We start from the raw sequence: 18,040 nt of genomic DNA on the forward strand, positions 1-18,040 counted from the left end.
TTTTTTTTTAAACAACAGTAAATTACAGCATGTAATTCATGTCAAAACATATTGCATTATAGCACAAAAACACATCACATAGTACAGTTACAGATAAAATCCACTATCACATGTTACAATTAAATATTACATGTATCAAAATGTTGATTATCAGTTAACCACTGGTTTTGCCAACACCCCTAAAATTATTAGGGTATTTTATTTTTAATTTTTAATCACGTTTACTCCACTGGAAAGGCACCCTGGAGGGCGGTCGCCCCCTCTGCCCCCCCTGAGTCCACCAGTGTTTATGACTCCACTGACTCCAGGTCCAGTCAGTGAGTGAATCCAGCGAACCCAGTCCAGGTCCAGTGACTCCATTGATCCAGTGTTCCGGGCTTTGGTTGCATTGTACCTAACAGCCATTTAGCCCCACTGTGCTGTTTGTCTGTCTGTTGCTGTCTGTGTGTCTGTTAACGGGGATAACGTTGACCTGGAAACTCTGGGAATATCACATCCAGTCATGGAATACCGGGGATTAGCTTCGTTATCATCCAGGCCCGACAACTGACTCCAAAATGTCGGTGTTTCCCGCTGCTTTCCAGTTTTCTCCTGGATGTGACCGTGTGATGGCTGCGGTCCAGTGAACTGGGAGCACGTTGACTGGTCTTTTGCCTGTTCAATCCACCAGTTTGGGAGCTTGTCTTTAACTGTTTTTACTGGGATTATCGGAACCTATGGAGTGTACATGAACATTGGTCGGATAGGGATTTCAAACGGGGTAAGTGGACATGTTGAAGTTGGCTACCTTGGTGGGATTTGGGTCTACTTTTTTGAAACGCGGGATAGCCTACTAGCTATCCCGGGGGTTAGCTCAGCAGGCTAACTGCTGTCTTTGTCTGAAGAGACCGGGGAGCTAAGGGGCATGCGTCCATCATCGGACACGTCCCCGTCTGACCTGCTTGTTTCCTTTTAACTACACATTATCTGACCACTGCATCTACTCTATTTTAAACACATTAACAAATGCGTTTCACTGTTTGTGTAACGGTTAGTCACATTCCTTAATAGTTTACGTTACGTTACAAAGCCCGTTTGATATCTGTTTAGTCAGTTTAAAGCAGTACTGTGTGTTTAGTGTGTTTTCAAGCTATTGTCATATCTTCAAAACTTCCTGATAATCAGTTTGACTTAATCTATATCACCCTTTGCCTAACTTAGATGTATATGTGCTGCAAATCTGGATAAAGAGGTTGGTGGGGAATTAAAAGACTTGTCCGATAATGGATCTATAGGTTGACAGGGAAGCTGAAAGCGCCGCATCGGTAATTGTCCATCACACGACAAATGGGACGTTAGGTCAACAGTTATATAAACGATCTGTAGAACGTTATACGTTGGGTTTCAGATGTGAATTGTCGCCTATGCTGTCGGTTGTAAATGCGGGTGTGGCTGTTGTGAAATGGTCAGTTAATGTTAAAGTTACACGGCGAACACAGAAAATCTCCCCCGTTCGAGCTAAGCTGCACCGCGTCCGATAATGGATCTCGGTAGCTTCGTAGCGGGCCACGGTGGGCCTCGGGACTAGCTGCACAAGCTGTGCTTAATATCTCCATATTATTCGATGTTGCACTCTTGACTGGGTGTTATCGTGTGCGTTTGAAGCTAATATTATTCAGCTAACGCCACTGTGAGACTTTATTAGCTTGCATGTTAGCTTTGCGCTAAAAGGGCAGTGAGCTCCAGGGCCGACGAAGGCAGCCACCGCTAGCTAGCCTTCCGATTAATTCAGCTAACGCTAGCTAGGTTAGCTAGCTCCGTGGGTCTGGTGCGTTTGAAACAATATTCTATTTCTTTACAAATGCACATACCTGCCGTAAACATGCCTCAGATTGATAGCATATAAAGCTTTGCCTTTGTTTATGGTCCCCACCAAATAAACAGGCAACCGTCCAAAGATCTAACATGGCTAGCGTAAATGCTAACTACATGATATAAATATCCCCTGAACTGGGTTACCAGGTTCAACTTTATTTGTATCCTGCTGCACGATTGCTACAACAGTTAGGATTTTGTTACTCATAGTAAGACACGCTACTAGCAACATGACATATTGGCTTGTAAAAGCCATTTTTAGCTTGATTGCATAACATAAGCAGGTAATTGAAGGCCTGTAACATAAGTTATTAGAAAGAAAGTACTACTCAGTTGTTATAGTTTAATATAAACGCCTTAAAGTTACCCCATCGTGGTGTGTGATTTTCATTTAACCCTAAACTAAGCTCCGTTTATCCACCCTTTAGTGCTGCATTGTGTTTTAACTCCAGTAACAGGACACCAATTTGACTCAGAAGCAACAGAAGGGATTATATATCTGTGAATGAACACATGCATACTGTAAGCAGCACGTTTATCTTTCTAGTAAATCTGTTGACATATGCAGGATATGGTTCAATCGGATGGGAGGTGTATTCTGTAGGTGTCTGACAGTCGGCTGACCTGTTCTGTTGAAACATGCGATTCAGTCTGCTCATCCAGTATCATACTGACTCAGTGATTTGTTCATGTCTTCTTTCAGTTAAGTGCACCAGTGAATTTGTTGCCTTGAGGCAGTTGTACATTATGATTAACAGACTCAGGAACAGTTTGTCCCTACAGGCCATCACTCTAATGAACGCCGTATTGACCTTACCGTCATCATGCACTGTCACTGCCTATGTCCACCCATTCAGTATTTATTTCTTTGCACTATTTATATTGTTTGCAACTTGCTCACTCACCTTTCTTCCACGTACTTGTGTACACAATACTCCCGTTCATTCCCTATCTTTATTCGTCCAGCTTTCCTATCCTTGATTGTGACCCTTCTGAACTTGAACTCTGAATTGTGAGGCACTAAAGCACAGTAACAGTGGTTCTTTTTCGTTGATATGTATTCTGTGTCAGTGGCAATGTGGTGACCAGGACCTTGAGGATAACAGTAATACTGATGGGAGATGATAAAATGAAGTGGAGTATTATAAAGCTGTTTTTCCTGCGCCAACTACTGAAAAATGTAAACAAACGCGGTGAACCACAAAAGAGGAGGAAGGGGTTGTCTGAGGTTTTCCATGTGACTGTTTTAACCAGTCACAGGGAGTCATACAGCAGGGGTTTGTGCACAAAACATTTGACTGTCAATCAGCAAACATACCTGGCTGCATAGTGAAATACCTGTGTTTGTGTGTGTGTGACTTTAGAAAAGTACTTCATTGTTTCCAAGTTATCTGATGTCAAACACTATCGAGCTACATCAAACTTTCTCAGCTGGTTCTCAGTTTGGAGTATTAAAGAGGAATTGAGAATGTAAGAATTTAAAGGTGACATTTCAGACTCACATCCTTGGCGGGTGAGAGCTTCATCCTCGTATGCTGATCATGTTTTGGTTCTACAAGTTCATATCTGAACACTTCATATCAGTTGAGATGCTGGTGTCCTGGATAAGATCACACATGTCCTTCATAGACAAGTTAACTGTCCTTCAACGTGGTGTATAGTTCGGCTCCTGTACAGATAAAATAACAGCCAGTGATGGAGTGATACACCAGCCCTGGATTTGAAGCAGACCTTGAGGTCAAGTTGTTTCATTACAGAGCTTAATTTGTCTTGCAGTTAGCAATACAAGTGTTCATTCAATTAAAAAAAATCCATTACATGATGTTTATGACAGTGCAAACATTCTTACATACACAGACTCACCCTTTACAGTTACACATAAATAGTCGTATGCACTATAATAGTACTATAATGTAGTCTCTAGATGATGCATTTAATATTGGCATTCTGTCACAAGAATTATTCTGCACTATGTTGCATCCCTGAGGCAGACGTGTTACCATCTTTTCCTGCAAACATTTGAGCTCTGAACTCTTGATTTTGAACTTTTTGACGGTATATATTTGGTTGATACTAAAAATGTCACATGTCCGTGTGGTCTTGAACTCTGGTGAAAATGTTTATCGCAGTTTTCTATGAAGCCCATTGTAATGCAGTGAATATACTTGGGTTGTCCTGAATACCAATTTTTGGGCATCGAAGCTTAAGTGAGAAATATCTGCAGTAAATTGAAGCTTTAGGTTGGCAGGAGACAAGGACATGTTTTAGCCACGTTGTTAGTTACATGCACAATGGCTAGAAAAAACAATACTTTGCAAGACAGCTGAGCTGTTACTTCGGGTTTTCAGGTGATTTGCCAAGCTGGTTGTACATTTGTAATATGCCAGTTTACTTTGATGATTCTGGCACTCAACATTTTTGGGTCATCGTCACAAATTTTTAAACTGTTCCAGACGCTTGACTTTATTGACATCTTGCTAGCGCATCTGTAAGCCTGGCAGAGGTGGTCAAATGGTCATCACAAAACCAGGCCCGTCACTAAGTTACAGTAGCTATGTTTCCATCCAAAAGTGATTAGAATCATTGGGAAATGTGCATTAAAAGAAATATGAATCCTGTGTGTTTCCATTAAATGTACGGAATTTGGTGAAAACTACGAACTCGTGCAAGTTTTCCGTAGAACCGGAAACAAAACAAGTCTCACATTCTTCTTCTTCTACGTTTTCTGGCGGTTGGCAACCAGCTTGTAAATGCTTTACCGCCTTCCTGACCCAGAGTGTGGTTATCACCATGGAGAGAGGTGCGCTACGTCAGACTTAATTCGAACAGTTTTAGTTTGTGCGAATCTGGGGATTTTAATTCGAATTTTGGCGTTTCCATTATAATTTTCCGATGCGATACTTCTAGATGCGCATCTAAACAGGCTGATGGAAACATGGCTAATGTCCTTATCTAAGAATAACTGATGATGTTGATGCTAGGGTGGGATTTTGTATTCTTGTTATATTGCATGCAATAAAAGCAAGTTTTCTAAGACCGAAGATGGACAGACATCTGAAGATCAAGCTAAAGTATCTAGGGATGCCCCCTGAAAGTCAGAGATTTGAATTGTCAGTTGGAGACCAGGCAGTCGACTGAGGTTCCTTCATTTTGAGCAGTCAAGTATTGTTTTTTTGTTTGTCTGTTTGGTTGGTTGTATTTTTTTTCTAGTCAGTGTGCTGTCCAGTGTACCTCTGGCGCTGTTCAGTCCCTGTATTTTGCTGCAAAGTGAGCACTCTTGACTTAAAGATTATTTTTTGGTACAAGCACCTGTGTTGAGTTATAAATTTCCAATTGATTTTTGTGCATGTGGACAGTATCAGTCAAACTCCTTCTCTCCATTGGGGTTATGGAGATGTGTCTTCAATCAGTCTTGGCAACTGTAGTGTTACTGGTGTCCACTTGAATGTTGAAAGCATCAGTCCTTAGTTGGAGCTCGGCTGTTACACTTTCCATCAAATATCAACTCTTCAATCTTTCTCTCCATTTTTGGACAGTTGGTGGCTTTACATTTCTCCACAGTACTGTGATCATATTTTTGCAATCACAGCAACACCACAAGCAGTTATGTCTGGTTTTTGGTGTCTCTGTCTTCTGGAATCTCTCCCAGTTTAAAGAAAGCTGGCTCTAGAGGTAAATCTACCCCCATGATTTGCTTAATCTCTGCCTGAATGTCTCTCCAATATTTATCTAATTTGGGACAATCCCAAAAAATATGGGTATGGCCGCCAACTACTCCACATTGTCTCCAGCATAATTCAGAGGTGGTGCTGTATCTTGCTAACATAAGAGTGAGTCTTAAATAATCTCATTTTTCATTCCCTTCAAATAGAGCTACTTGTTAGCTTGTGACCCTCCCGGCATGCATATTTGCACTTTGAAGTCATGTAAATCTTACTGTTTTAATCTTGTGTGGATGATATCACATGTTCAAATAATCAAGCTCCCGATGAGCAATTTACTATCAGTGAAGTGCACATTAATAGCTGTGGACACAGGATTGCAGACTGTTATTCTCTGCAGTACAGCACAGACCTCTGTGGTGTTATATGGTGGTCGGGTTGACAGCAGGATCACTGAATCGGTCTGCCCGGGAGGAGGACACCAACAGGAAGCTGAAATGAGCTGATCTGTCTGCTCCTCCTGGGAGGGCTGGCCAGCCAGACAGGAAGAAAGCTCTGCTGAGTGCCGAGAGGAGCTGAGAGCTACGTGACCTGCCGTCACCCCGACCGGCCTGCCTAGCGCTCTGCCACAAACAGCCCGGGAGGTCCTGCAGTGATGGCTTCAATTACTCAGAGGATTTCATTGGAGTTACCTGAGCTGATGAATCAGAGCAGCAGACTGAAAGGGCCAGCCAGTCAGGCGGGAGTACGGTGGTGTCGGTCTGTTGGAAATGTAGAAACAGATAAATATCAGAATAACCAGAAGACCTTGTAATAAATGATTTTTTTTCTATTACACAGAATCATAAGACAAACTGGAACTGGCCATTTTCAGCTGCTCGGGCATTATTAGAGCTGATAGAAATTGTTCAAGTAGAAATCTTATTGGAAATGCACACAAAACAAATGTATTATGATTAGCTCTTCTAAGAAAGTGTGGTCCCAGACCTCCACTCTAGTCAGGTCAATTTTATTTATATAGCCTAATATCACAAATTTGTTCCATGAGGCTTAACAATCTGTACAGCATAAACCACCCTCTGTCCTCAGACCCTTGATTCAGATGAAGAAAAATTCCCATAAAAAAACCTCTAACGGGAACGAAAAAGAAGAAACCTCTGGAAAAGTTAAACCCCAACCCACTCTATTTCTATTTCTGTGGGTCTCGGGGACTCACTACATTAAAAACCTATCAACCTCAGTGTGTGAGACAGATCTGTTTTTCAGTAACATATACTCAATCTTACCTGAAAAGATCTGCGAGCATTGATCTTAGAAATTAAGCTGTAGTAAATTCACACATCTGTGCACCTCTCTGCACTAGATCTGAACGCGTTTCTATTTTGGTTGTGTTGTGTTGAAGCCTTTGTTTAAACAACCAGGCGGAGATAAAGCAGTTAAACAGAAAACACAGAGCACACACCTCCATCCACCACCTATCGACGCTTTGATTTATGTTTCACTGAGAAACAGAGCTGTTGTCTTAGTGGAGAAACAGAAGGAGATAAAGGTCAGGGTGGTGCAGATCTCAGGGCGGTGCAGAGTGCTGGGTGTTAACTGGAGTTTAGCTGTTGCATCTCCTGACCGCTGCCTGAACCTCAGAGTGATAAAGACAGAACTGGGTGGAGGATAGACATAGAACTGGTGTAGTAGTTGACGATGGCTGTTGGTTTGCCTACCACCCACGTATAACCAAGTGGCTGTGGCTAAGGAGGTAGTGCGGGGCGTCCACCAATCGGAAGATCAGCAGTTCGATCCCTGGCTCCTCTGGTCTGCATGTTGAAGTATTCCTGGGCAAGATACTGAGCCCCAAATTTCCTATGCCTTTAATTTATTTTTATTTATGCCTTTTAATTATTTTTTCTTTTTTGTGAGCAGTTAAACCTTAAATTAAAATGTAAGGTCACCACTTGCTGTGTTTTTTTTATTGTCTGTTTCTCAGTGTTTGAAAATAAAAAAAGATCTTATGCAGGCCTTAAATACGAAAGTATTCGTTGAAAATGTCTTATTACATACCTGTGTTTGTAAAACAGTTTTTCAAAAAGCCAAAGTGTACAATTTAAGGTGTGTGCCTGTTGACTTTCTACTCATTCAAAATGAAAGTATATAAAAAATAGTACTTTTTCATATCAGATCATCGGGGGAAAAGGTTCTTAATCGGGAAGTGATGTCATGGATCACAGCTGGACGTGTTTCGTCATGTGCCAGATGTGTGATGAAGGTTGAGGATGGAAACACAAAGCTGAATGCATATGGCAGGTCTTAAAACTGAAAGATGTGTTTGCGTGACTTGTCTCCTCCTCAACATGTCTTTCCCTTTAACACAAGAATGGCTTCAGTTTAAATTCATATCTCAAACCATTAAGGAGTGAAAGTGTATTTTAAAGAGATGTTGCTCATTATTGTGTCGGAGTGACTTCCAGATTTCGTAGCAGAACTGTTAACAATAGCTTCCCATGTTTGGACCTAGTGCAGTGTGCTGTTAAAGCTCTGCAGTGTGCTGACAGAGCTACACACCCGCTGGATAATCAATAAGATGGAGTGTCCTCCGTAATGTCAAGTAGAGCGAGCGAGAGAGAGAGAGAGTCCTGATGGATGCAGGCTGAACATGGCTGCTGATAGAAGCAGTCAGCTCACTGTTCACGTCCTAAATTACAGCCAGAGGTGAACAAATCGGCTGCCGTGGCTGCGTTTTCTGTGAGCCATTAAAACAGTTCCAGCATTTTTTCGCTTAAGACACCTTTCTGTTTTCATTTTGCTGCCTTCATTCCATCGTTGACAGTAGCAAGAGAACGGAAACCTTTCGTTAAAAAAAGATTACAGGCATCTCAGTTCACCTTCACACTTATAACAATGTTTAGGACAGAATCTGTTGATTTTAATGCAGTCGTCTGATTGGCAGATTGGCTCGTTTCCCTGCTGAGCTTTCGTTTAGAGACACAAATTTGCACCGCTGATCAACAGCAAACTCTCCTGACAGAGCTGACCTTTGAGGAAACTGAATCCAAAATGGATGAAGCTTTTATATGCGCTGTGTAGCTTCATTCAGGTTTATACATCTGTGCTTTGTTGGAGTATAAACTGCTCCACTGAGAGGCAGTACGTCAGGAGACCTCTTTTTAATATACTGTATTATCTGACTTGTGGTCGGCCAGCGCTAGCTTGTTAGCAGCTAGCTAGCATGTTCCAGGTTAGCCCACCTGCCACAGTAGCATCTCATCTAGCTGTGAGCAGTCATTGTCACTAAGGTTTACACCAGCGCTTATTTCTTAATAAAACACAAACTAATTTTGCTTTGCCACCCTCTTGTCTGACTTTGCATTGAACTGGTTTGCCACCATGATATTCCAGTCAGTAAACTTCAGCTAGTTAACATTACTACTACTTAAACAGTTAACTATGACACTGACACTTTACCTGTATGTATACTTTTCATTTCTGTTTTACTACGTGTTTCCATCTCTGTATATATGCGTCATTTCACGTTACATACATAGGCCTACGTTTACTACATTGCGGTTTACAGTTTATCAAAATTAGAAATGTTTTTTATAAGAGAATAGGTCTTGACATGTAAGGAATTTTTCGATTTAGTGTACAACAATAAATACGGTGCAAAAGTCAAGAGACATGATATAGAATAGAAATATTATCAGAGTAGGAAATATGAGAAAATATAAGAAATATATAAATATCTGTGTTTAAAGTGGAAGAGCTGTACACTCTTGCAGAAATGTGCAAAATATTGACCAGGGGACCTGCAACGTTCACAGTAAAAAGTATAAAGAAGATGTGTGTCACTGTACATAAGGTACGATTGCAGAATTGGGGGACAGAGTCGTCTCGCCTCTAGGAGGTAGTAACTGCGCCTAAATGATGTCTGTATAATTGGGACAGCCAACAGGACGGGATCATGGGTGTGATGTTTTGACGCCATGTTAAGGGAAGATTTACAATGTAGCTGATAGCAGTCGAGCTAACTCGAAGAACAGTGGCTGAAAATGTGAAATTGGGAAACAGTGAGGTCTGGGAGCACCTCACCTTCTGAGCAGAGGACTCATTGAGTGTTTGATATTTTTATATCATGCCATTGTTATTGTTTAGAAAGCACTGCTGGTGCTTGTGTTATATGTACACGTTCATCATACCTCTTTTCATTCTTGGATGCTGGGATGCAGTCTGTAATAGTGTTGTCGTTCGCGAACGAATCGTTCAAAAGAACGAATCTGTTCAGGGCTTGACGCTAACTTTTTTCCCAAGCAAGCACATGTGCTCCTAAGTTGAAAAAGTAAGGAGCGCACAAAGACCTTTAGGGGCACAATGTAAATTGATCAAATAATGTGTTTTCTGTAATAAACGTGATGCAAATAGACATTTACAAGCAAAATTATTTAATGAATTTGTATACAAAATGTACAGAAAGGTAAAATCATCAAGTTTTGAAAAAGTATTGCAATTTAATTTTGTCTTTAATGTTATTATCTTATATATATTATCTTTGCAATATGATTATCTTATATAATGTTATTACTATCCTAAAACGTTCTCCAGGTCCTCTGAAACTCTGCAGGACTTAAGCCTCTTTCACACAGAGCGCCCTTTGCGGCGCCCACCGCGGGGTAGGGCGCAGAGGACAGGATTTGGGGGAGTACAGGCTCGTTCAGGAGCTACAGCTCCATGGTGACCGCTTTCGGGTCTACTTCAGGCTCTTCTCTGCTATTGGACGCGCGGCGCCGTGGTGTTGTCACAGCGCGTTGCGGTGAAATTAAAAAAAATTCAATTCGAGCGCAGGCTGGCGGTGCGCGCCGCTCAGCTCGGCGGCAGAGCAGTGCGCTCTTGCGCCGCGGTAGCACATGCACAATGAATGGGTTCATCGGCGGAGGTCTGTGCTTTGTGCGCTCTGTCTGAAAAGGGCTTTATTTCCACCCTGCCCAGCAGCGGTACCGTGGCAAACGGTCCCTAAAGGCCTCTACACATGATCAGCTGTAAAACCGCTTTGCGCTGGCTGTCCCATTGTTTGTCTATGGAGAGGGCAGCAACGCCTGACAAAGCGGCACCGCTACCCTTGGTGTTGCGCACGATATTCATTGTGCCGACAGTGGCTTGGAAAACCGCCCATAACCATGTCACACAGAGAAGAGGGAAGAGGGAAGGCGGCTGGAGTTCCTCCAACATTTGTGGTTAGATTATCATATTTTTTTATTGACAAAAATATAGGCTGCTTCAGCTGATTTTTTTTATGTGCACATGTGCCCCTAAATATTTTTTACAGTTCGCACTCACCTATTTTAGTCGCAAATGCGAGTGAAACGCTCACACTGTCGAGCCCTGCTGTTGAGTGAATGTACTGAACTGAATCACTTCTGGAACTGATTCGTTCATTTCTCAGTTCAGTTGAGCTCAGCAGCGAGCGTGCAAGCTGGTAGTGGGACTGCCAATTCGGTCCGTGCGAACAATGAATCACTTGCGAGTCGCGAGGCAGCGCGGGTACAGGGAGGGACTGCCTACCGCATGACAAATCTCTCGGTGAATTAATCACTTGGTCAACGACGTAACCCCGACCCGTGAGTGATTCAAATCATTTCTTCTCAGTGATACACTTTCACAGGGACCATTTTCTCCAAGCTAACAACTAATGTAGCCAGGAGTCAAGCCACATGAACACAATCACACACCTCCCCATTGTTTTAACAGACTTAGTTTCCAGATAAACAAACTTTAAACGTTAGGCTGGCCAGTAAGGAGACTCACCAGTGCAGGGCAGACGCAGCAGCAGCTCAACAGTGTATCAGTTCAGTGAGTCGGACTACGCAGTACACAGTCAGGGCTGCTCCTGCCAAGCACTGAACAATTTGGTGAACGAATCTTTTGAACGAATCTTTTTAATGAACTGATTCTAGTGATTTAATAACATCTAAAGAACTGCTTTGCCCATCACTAGTCTGTAATGAGTGTTATGACGGTATGGTTGTTTGGTTTTGTGTAAAAAATAAAGTGAAGAGCATAAAGAGTGGACTTTGTAACAGTCTTATGGTGCAGTCTCTTTGTAAAAAGGGCTGCAGTGATACCAGACCTTTCTCAAGCACAAGGCTGTAGAGATAGATCTGGCTACGTGACACTGCCTTGTGGGTGACACTGACTGTGACACACCACAGTGGGCCACCTGGCTTGAAGCCATCAGTAGACTCGGGCCTCAAATTATTGACCTCTCTTTAATACTGTGTGATAAATATTATTTCAGCAGTTAAGAGTAATGCCAATAGGCCAATTACAATAGATAAATCTTGATTATTATCAGCAGGCTACACTCTATTGTTAATGTATAAATATTTAATTTTATTTATCACTTAATGGGTTGATAAAAACACAGATGAAAAAAGAAGCAGTATAACACCCGTTAATCTTTAAACCCTACTGGCGTATTTTCACAGGTTTCAAGGGCGCGTGACTGCTGAAACTCACTTGACACACTGACAAACGCGATTACATTTAAATGGGGCTGTTGTGGACCCTGCAGCTATTTTGCGTGAGCAGGTCAACAGCAGATCGAGACACAGAGGACGAGACTCCACAGCAGTTTCATGGTCTGGTTTCTCTTTCCAGGCAGCACTCAAACGCTCCAGGCTTCTTTATATTAGAGATCTCATTGTGTTGCTGGTGCAGTTTGTGGGTGGCTGTTTTTTTATGCCCACCAAGGACTCACATTTCATGGCATCGGAGTTGGAGTATCAGTTTGAAGAGGTTAAAGATGTGATGAGCATGTGACACACTGCTCAGATTCAACATGACATTTATTTTTAACCCTGACCAGCGATGATGTGTATCGGCTGTCTCTCTGGAAATCTCTAAAAGACATAAAACTACAGACAGTTAATGTCCACATTTTGTTTAAGTTAGATTTCATATTATTTGTAGCCCTCACCTGTACTTTATTCTAAGCTTTCCAGTAAATGTTCTTATCACATATTTGCCTTCATGTGCTGAAACAGGATGCGGGTGTTTCCACCGCTGGCAGCTGCATGACAAAGGCTGCAGGTGAAGGGTGTTTTTTATCTTGAGAAAACCGAAATCCACAAAATGGAGGATGTCCCCTTTTATGTAGAGAGTGAGAGACTTGATTCAGAGGCTCAGGTGTAGCGGTTTAACTTTCACTTCCTTCACGTCTCATTGGTAAATGAATGCACGTCAGTGCTGCAGAGCAGTGACTGAAGAAGGCCTTTGCTGTGTCCTAGCTGGTTGTGATTTACCAACAGCAGGATGGTGAAGGCAGATGCTTCAGTGTAACTGCCAGTTTCAACCCTATTAGCTTCTGTTTGCTTTCAGTGAGCTCCTATGTATGTATACCAGGGGTGTGGTAATATTTCAACCATCATCTGACTGACAGCGACTGATGTCACCAGAGCAAAATCAAACAAATGTCAGAGTTGGGATTTACCCGTGGGTTTGCAGATGGAGCCTGACCCTGTGGTTCTGCTGGAGGAGCATCTGTGGATAAATTATCCACAAAGAGAGTTCAGTGGGAAGACACTACATCCCATTTCTGTGGTATTCTTTTATTATTTATGAGATCTCTCCACTGCCAGTAAGATGTACAGACAAGCTCATTGTGTAAAGAAAGTGGTGAATTTTAAAGTGAAGATTGATGATGTTTGTGAAAGCAGGAAGCGATGGAATAGGACTGAATACTTTTCTACACAGCAGATTATACTTTTACATGTACTTCACCATGAGTGAATGTGATCTTCAGTGTGGAGTTTTGGTAGTGTTTTTTTACTGACTTCGTTACATGAGTGCTGCAGTTGTACGATTTATTTTATTGTTATTGTTTTTTATTACAGCCGCTGTAGGGTTTAAAGTAGAGTTGCAGATAGGGCTGTCACATTCTGGTCAGTTTGTCAATTGGTTGGTTGATTGGTTGGTTGATATGCTCCTGTGTGACCAAATTCTCCTTGGTCAAACAATCGCTGGTGTTACTTTAAGGACGCATTCACACTGGCGCTATTTGATCTGCTTTCGACGAACCCTGGTCTGCTTCCAGAGATAGTTCGGTTCGTTTGGAGTGATGTGAACGCTCATTCGAATGCATCATGCAGACCAAACGAGCGAACCCTGGTCCGCTTGAAAACTGGGGGTCTCGGTTCACTTGCAAGTGAACCCTGGCGCAGTTCGCTTACAGTGGGAAATGCAAACGGACTATCCAGCAAACCGAAGAGAGGAAGTGACGTAGAGTGCAGTGTATTTTGGTGTTTTTGTGGTGACCAAGCTGGCTGAAGGGGATGGATTTCCGTTTTCAGTCCTGGCCAATCAATGAGCCAGGTTTTCTTCCTCCTCATACTTTTTTTCTTCCTGGTCAGTGGTCATTTCGGGCAATACCGCCCCCAAACAAGTAGCTGTTGTAACTGCGTGAGGTTGTCCAGGTGGTTTGGTCCACCTTAAAAAGTGCATACTGAAAGTGAACCGAATCAAATGAAGGTGTGAAATTTTTCAGCATTCCCCGCCCAATCAAAACGAGTCCCCTGCACTATCCTGGTGTGAATGTGCCCTAAGGCTGTTGTGTCCAACAAAATGTTTGTTTTGCCAGCTGAAAACAGCAGCTGTTGTTGTTACGCACTTGCAGATGTCTTCTGTGATGGTTGGTCTTTGTGGTATTTGTCCGGCCCCTTCTCCTCTGTGATAGGACAGCTAATGACAGTGGCAAGCGCAGTGTTTTACCCAAACTAAAAAAAAAAATCAACAAATTTTCAATTGGAAAATGGAGAAATAATCACAGACGACATTTAGAGTCAGAATTTATCACTATGGATTTATTTTAATATGTCTCCAAAAAGACAGCACAGTTCAAGGCTGGATTACAAATCTTCTGATAATAATACGATCACACTGGAGCCCTTGTTGGAGCAGCACGATGGTTAATGTTTGCTACTGGGCTATAAATAGTAAGCATCTCTCACATGCAGTGTTCTAGAGATATTTAACATTAATAACATTATGTTTTGTCAACCCCACAGTTATCTTTCATTGTTATCGACTGGTTAAAGTGTAGGTAGAATATCAGTCGGCCAAAATTTTCTTTGGGTGATTACAGCTCTACGATGTCATACTATATATTATAGAGTTTAATAGTTATAAGAAGTATTAAAAATCACTGTGCAGTGTTTTGGTGTCTAATAAGCCCTCTAACTGAATGAGTTGCTCAAATCTTTCTGTCATATTTCTTAAAACCCACCAGCGCAGCCCCTTTCTGTTGTTTTAACAGACATTCACTCAGTTTTAATGCATACTGTTAATTCAAACTGTGCTTTCCGTGTCTGTGTAGCCATGTTCGTGAGCGTGTCTGTGATGTAAATTTTCTGCTATGGATTTGCAGTCTAAAATTTATGACCACACGGACCATATGTGCTGACTGTATGAATACGTCTGTGTGCGTAGCGACCCAGAACATAAAGAACATAAGAGCATTCATGTTATATCAGGACCTTTAATTAGCCCAAGGCTGAGCAGCAGCACATCACTACAGAGAAGGAGCTTTTAATTCTTCGGGAGCTGAGCAGAGGTTGAACTTCTCAGTCAGCGGAGTTGCAGTTATCGGTAATGACGGTGTTGAAAGCAGGTTTTTTCCTGAAAGGTCTGGCTGATCAGTAGTTGGACAACCGACTAAATCAGAGGCTCTGAATCTCTGCTGCACTTCAACACGCAGAACATGGTGGTACGTTTCCAACCTGAAATCAGTTTTCATGAATTATGAATAGAAATTGCTCTGCTGTCTTTGCTTAGGCGTACTCATGCATTCAAAATCACCACTTTCTGCTTGCAGTTGAGCTCATATTTTCTTTCACTTTCTGCAAATGAATGTTAGTACTTTAAGATTTTTAAGATTTAAGAGTCAGTGTGCCTGTTCTCTGTCTGTGTTCAGTCAGATTGTAGTTATTCTTGAGGTGTGTGTTTCCCAGTGAGGCCAGAATCAGACACACAGTGACCAGTAACTACCAGTGTGAATGTGGCTTTGCAGAATAGAGATCAGATTGATTTTCAAACAGGAAGACAGCTGAGAGAGAGACAGGACAGATGTGACAAGGACTTGCTCCTCTACAGACAGATCATTTCCTCCTCAGGGAATAATTAAATCAGAAAACACAGCGTGGCCAGCAGCTCTGTCTGCAGCTCTTGTTATCCAAACTCAAAGCCCTAAAGGGTCTGACACTCACTTCAGACACAATGAATTTCACAGAGAAGAGTGTAAATACATATTTTATATTTGCTCTGAGTTACACAGGATGATGCTTTGATGGAGTCTGAATGGGTTTGCAGGCTTTTAAACTTTACCTTTGAGACATCTTCAGTTTCCCAGTTGCAGTTGTTTTTATCAGTGAAATGGTCAGATTTATGATGGTGCTGTTGGCTGAGGCTTGTTATTTTTATATTTGTCTTTTTGTCCCAGTAAAAGACTAAACCAATAATGGTTGGTCAGTGTTATTTTTCAGTTGAAGCATGTAGCAGGATGATAAATGGGTCATTAAAACATTCTGCGTAGATGTGATGTAAAAACTGTTTACTGTTCAAACCCTCTGTTTGCACTTACAAAGTGATGAAGGTGTGGCTGTGATTACAGTGTCATGCCTGATAGTGCACTTCATCTACTGTGTTGATGCTGCAATAGTCAACATTCTACTGTAAGTTAATTATCATGGGCTTTCACTAACAGTTGTCAGTGTCAATCAGTCTTTGTGGATTAATTGATTGTTTTAGTCCAGAAAATGTAAAATGTGGAAATAATAGGGCAGTCAGTGATATGCTCTTGTCTGACCAAATTCTCATCAGTCAGACATTCGCTGGTGTTACATAGGGCTGGGCGGTATGACAAAATTTTCATATCACGGTTTTAAGAAAAAAATCATAACGGTTTCACGGTATTTCACGGTATTTTGCTCAGGTTCGGCCAACTTGACATGCTGCTGTGTTGTGCTATGGCCTATTCAAGTGCCGGAATTTGTTATTTACCTGACAATGCCTGAACACAGCACACGCTCCGCTCCATTCATTTGGGCTCCACTGACTGCGTACGGAAGCGACACATAGAGAAGCCAGCGGGGTTGTTTACCGTTTTCCAAGCTGAGAGGCTGCATGTAGGCTGCATGAAATGTTAAAGCATTTTCCACCTAAGTTATTACATATATTTGAGTTATCTACAAGTTTACTGTACTGTTAGTCATCTACTCGCTTTCAAATGTCCGCCACAGACATTTACACAATGTCACGGATAAACATGGGTAAATGCATGAAAAAAAATCATCACATATCACCTCTGATAATGGTTTATTCATTTAAAAACACATTGTGCTCGTTTAGCACACTATTTCATGTAGTTTTTATCTGCTGGAGGGTCACGTAGGGGAGCATAGCGCGACAAAAATAGAAGAGCCGCCTAAAATAGAGAGCTGTTGTGCGACAGACGGGGGTTGTCGCGCTGCTTCCGTTGCCGGTAGAGCTGCTGTAATTAATTAACGGGGGCGGGTCATCTTCGGTCAGGAAATGCGGTCCGAGCCGTGCTCTAGTGTGCTCACCTGTGTGTGTGCGCTTTGTCTGTGTGTGTGCCCTTTTGTGTGTGTGCATGTGTGCGCACCGGGGCGAAACTCCGCCGTGCGCGATACAGAGGGCAGAGGAGAATTGTAAACGGTGGTGCGCCGCTGCTAGTTGCATATAGGGGAAACACTGCTCTTTTTGGTATGAGTTCTTCTGGGTCATCGTGTACAGTTGCTTTGCTTTCAGGACTCTCTCCGGCAGCCATTCTCGCCTCTAAACTTTTCTATGCTCTCACTCTCACTCGCTCAAGCATGCCTGTGGTGTGCAGTGGTGAAATGGGTCCCCGCTGAAACACTTTACCACCGCGCACATTCCGGATGTTGTTTGGGCTATTCACCGGTATTGCGGTATATGAAAAATTCATATCGAAATAAATAAATACCGGTTTTCGGTACAAACCGGTATACCGCCCAGCCCTAGTGTTACTTTAACTGGGCCTTGTGTCCACCAGTGTTTCTTCACCCAGCTAAAAATGGCACTTGTTGATATCTTATGTGAAGATTGGTCTTGGTGGTATTTGTCACACTCCTTCTCCACTGTGATTTGATGGCCATTTAACCACCCCATCACGTCCTTACACTAACCTTCACATGAAATCAATGTAACATTTTTCCCCCAGTAATTAGTATCTAGTTCCTAAAATGTTGAGGCAGAGGGTACTGTGTAGCTCTGGTTGAGGGTGAGAGGCTGTCAGCAAACACTGATCTGTGTGGGTACATGAGACCCTAAAAAAGAGGGTGGGTTATGGGGAGTGCCACCAGTTGGTCCAGGAGCTTCACTTTGATGATGGCTGTGTCCAAGCATATTTCAGGATGACTTAGAGACAGTTTGACAACCTGCTGTCTATCATCTTGGCGTACAGCTCTGGGAATCCGGCAACCAATACCACCAGTTTCTCCTCCATT

General features: G+C 42.3%; 1 protein-coding gene across 1 annotated transcript in view; it reads left to right on the top strand.

The window, feature by feature from the left end:
- The first annotated feature begins 385 nt into the window (after positions 1–385).
- Positions 386–18,040, top strand: part of znf609a (zinc finger protein 609a) — a 63,396-nt gene continuing 45,741 nt past the window's right edge. Inside the window, exon 1 of the mRNA XM_033635171.2 lies at positions 386–760. The gene's annotated coding sequence lies outside the window, so the exon portion shown is untranslated. The remainder of the gene's footprint in view (positions 761–18,040) is intronic.

The sequence above is a fragment of the Epinephelus lanceolatus genome, chromosome 5, assembly GCF_041903045.1.
Source record: "Epinephelus lanceolatus isolate andai-2023 chromosome 5, ASM4190304v1, whole genome shotgun sequence".
NCBI lineage: Eukaryota > Metazoa > Chordata > Actinopteri > Perciformes > Serranidae > Epinephelus > Epinephelus lanceolatus.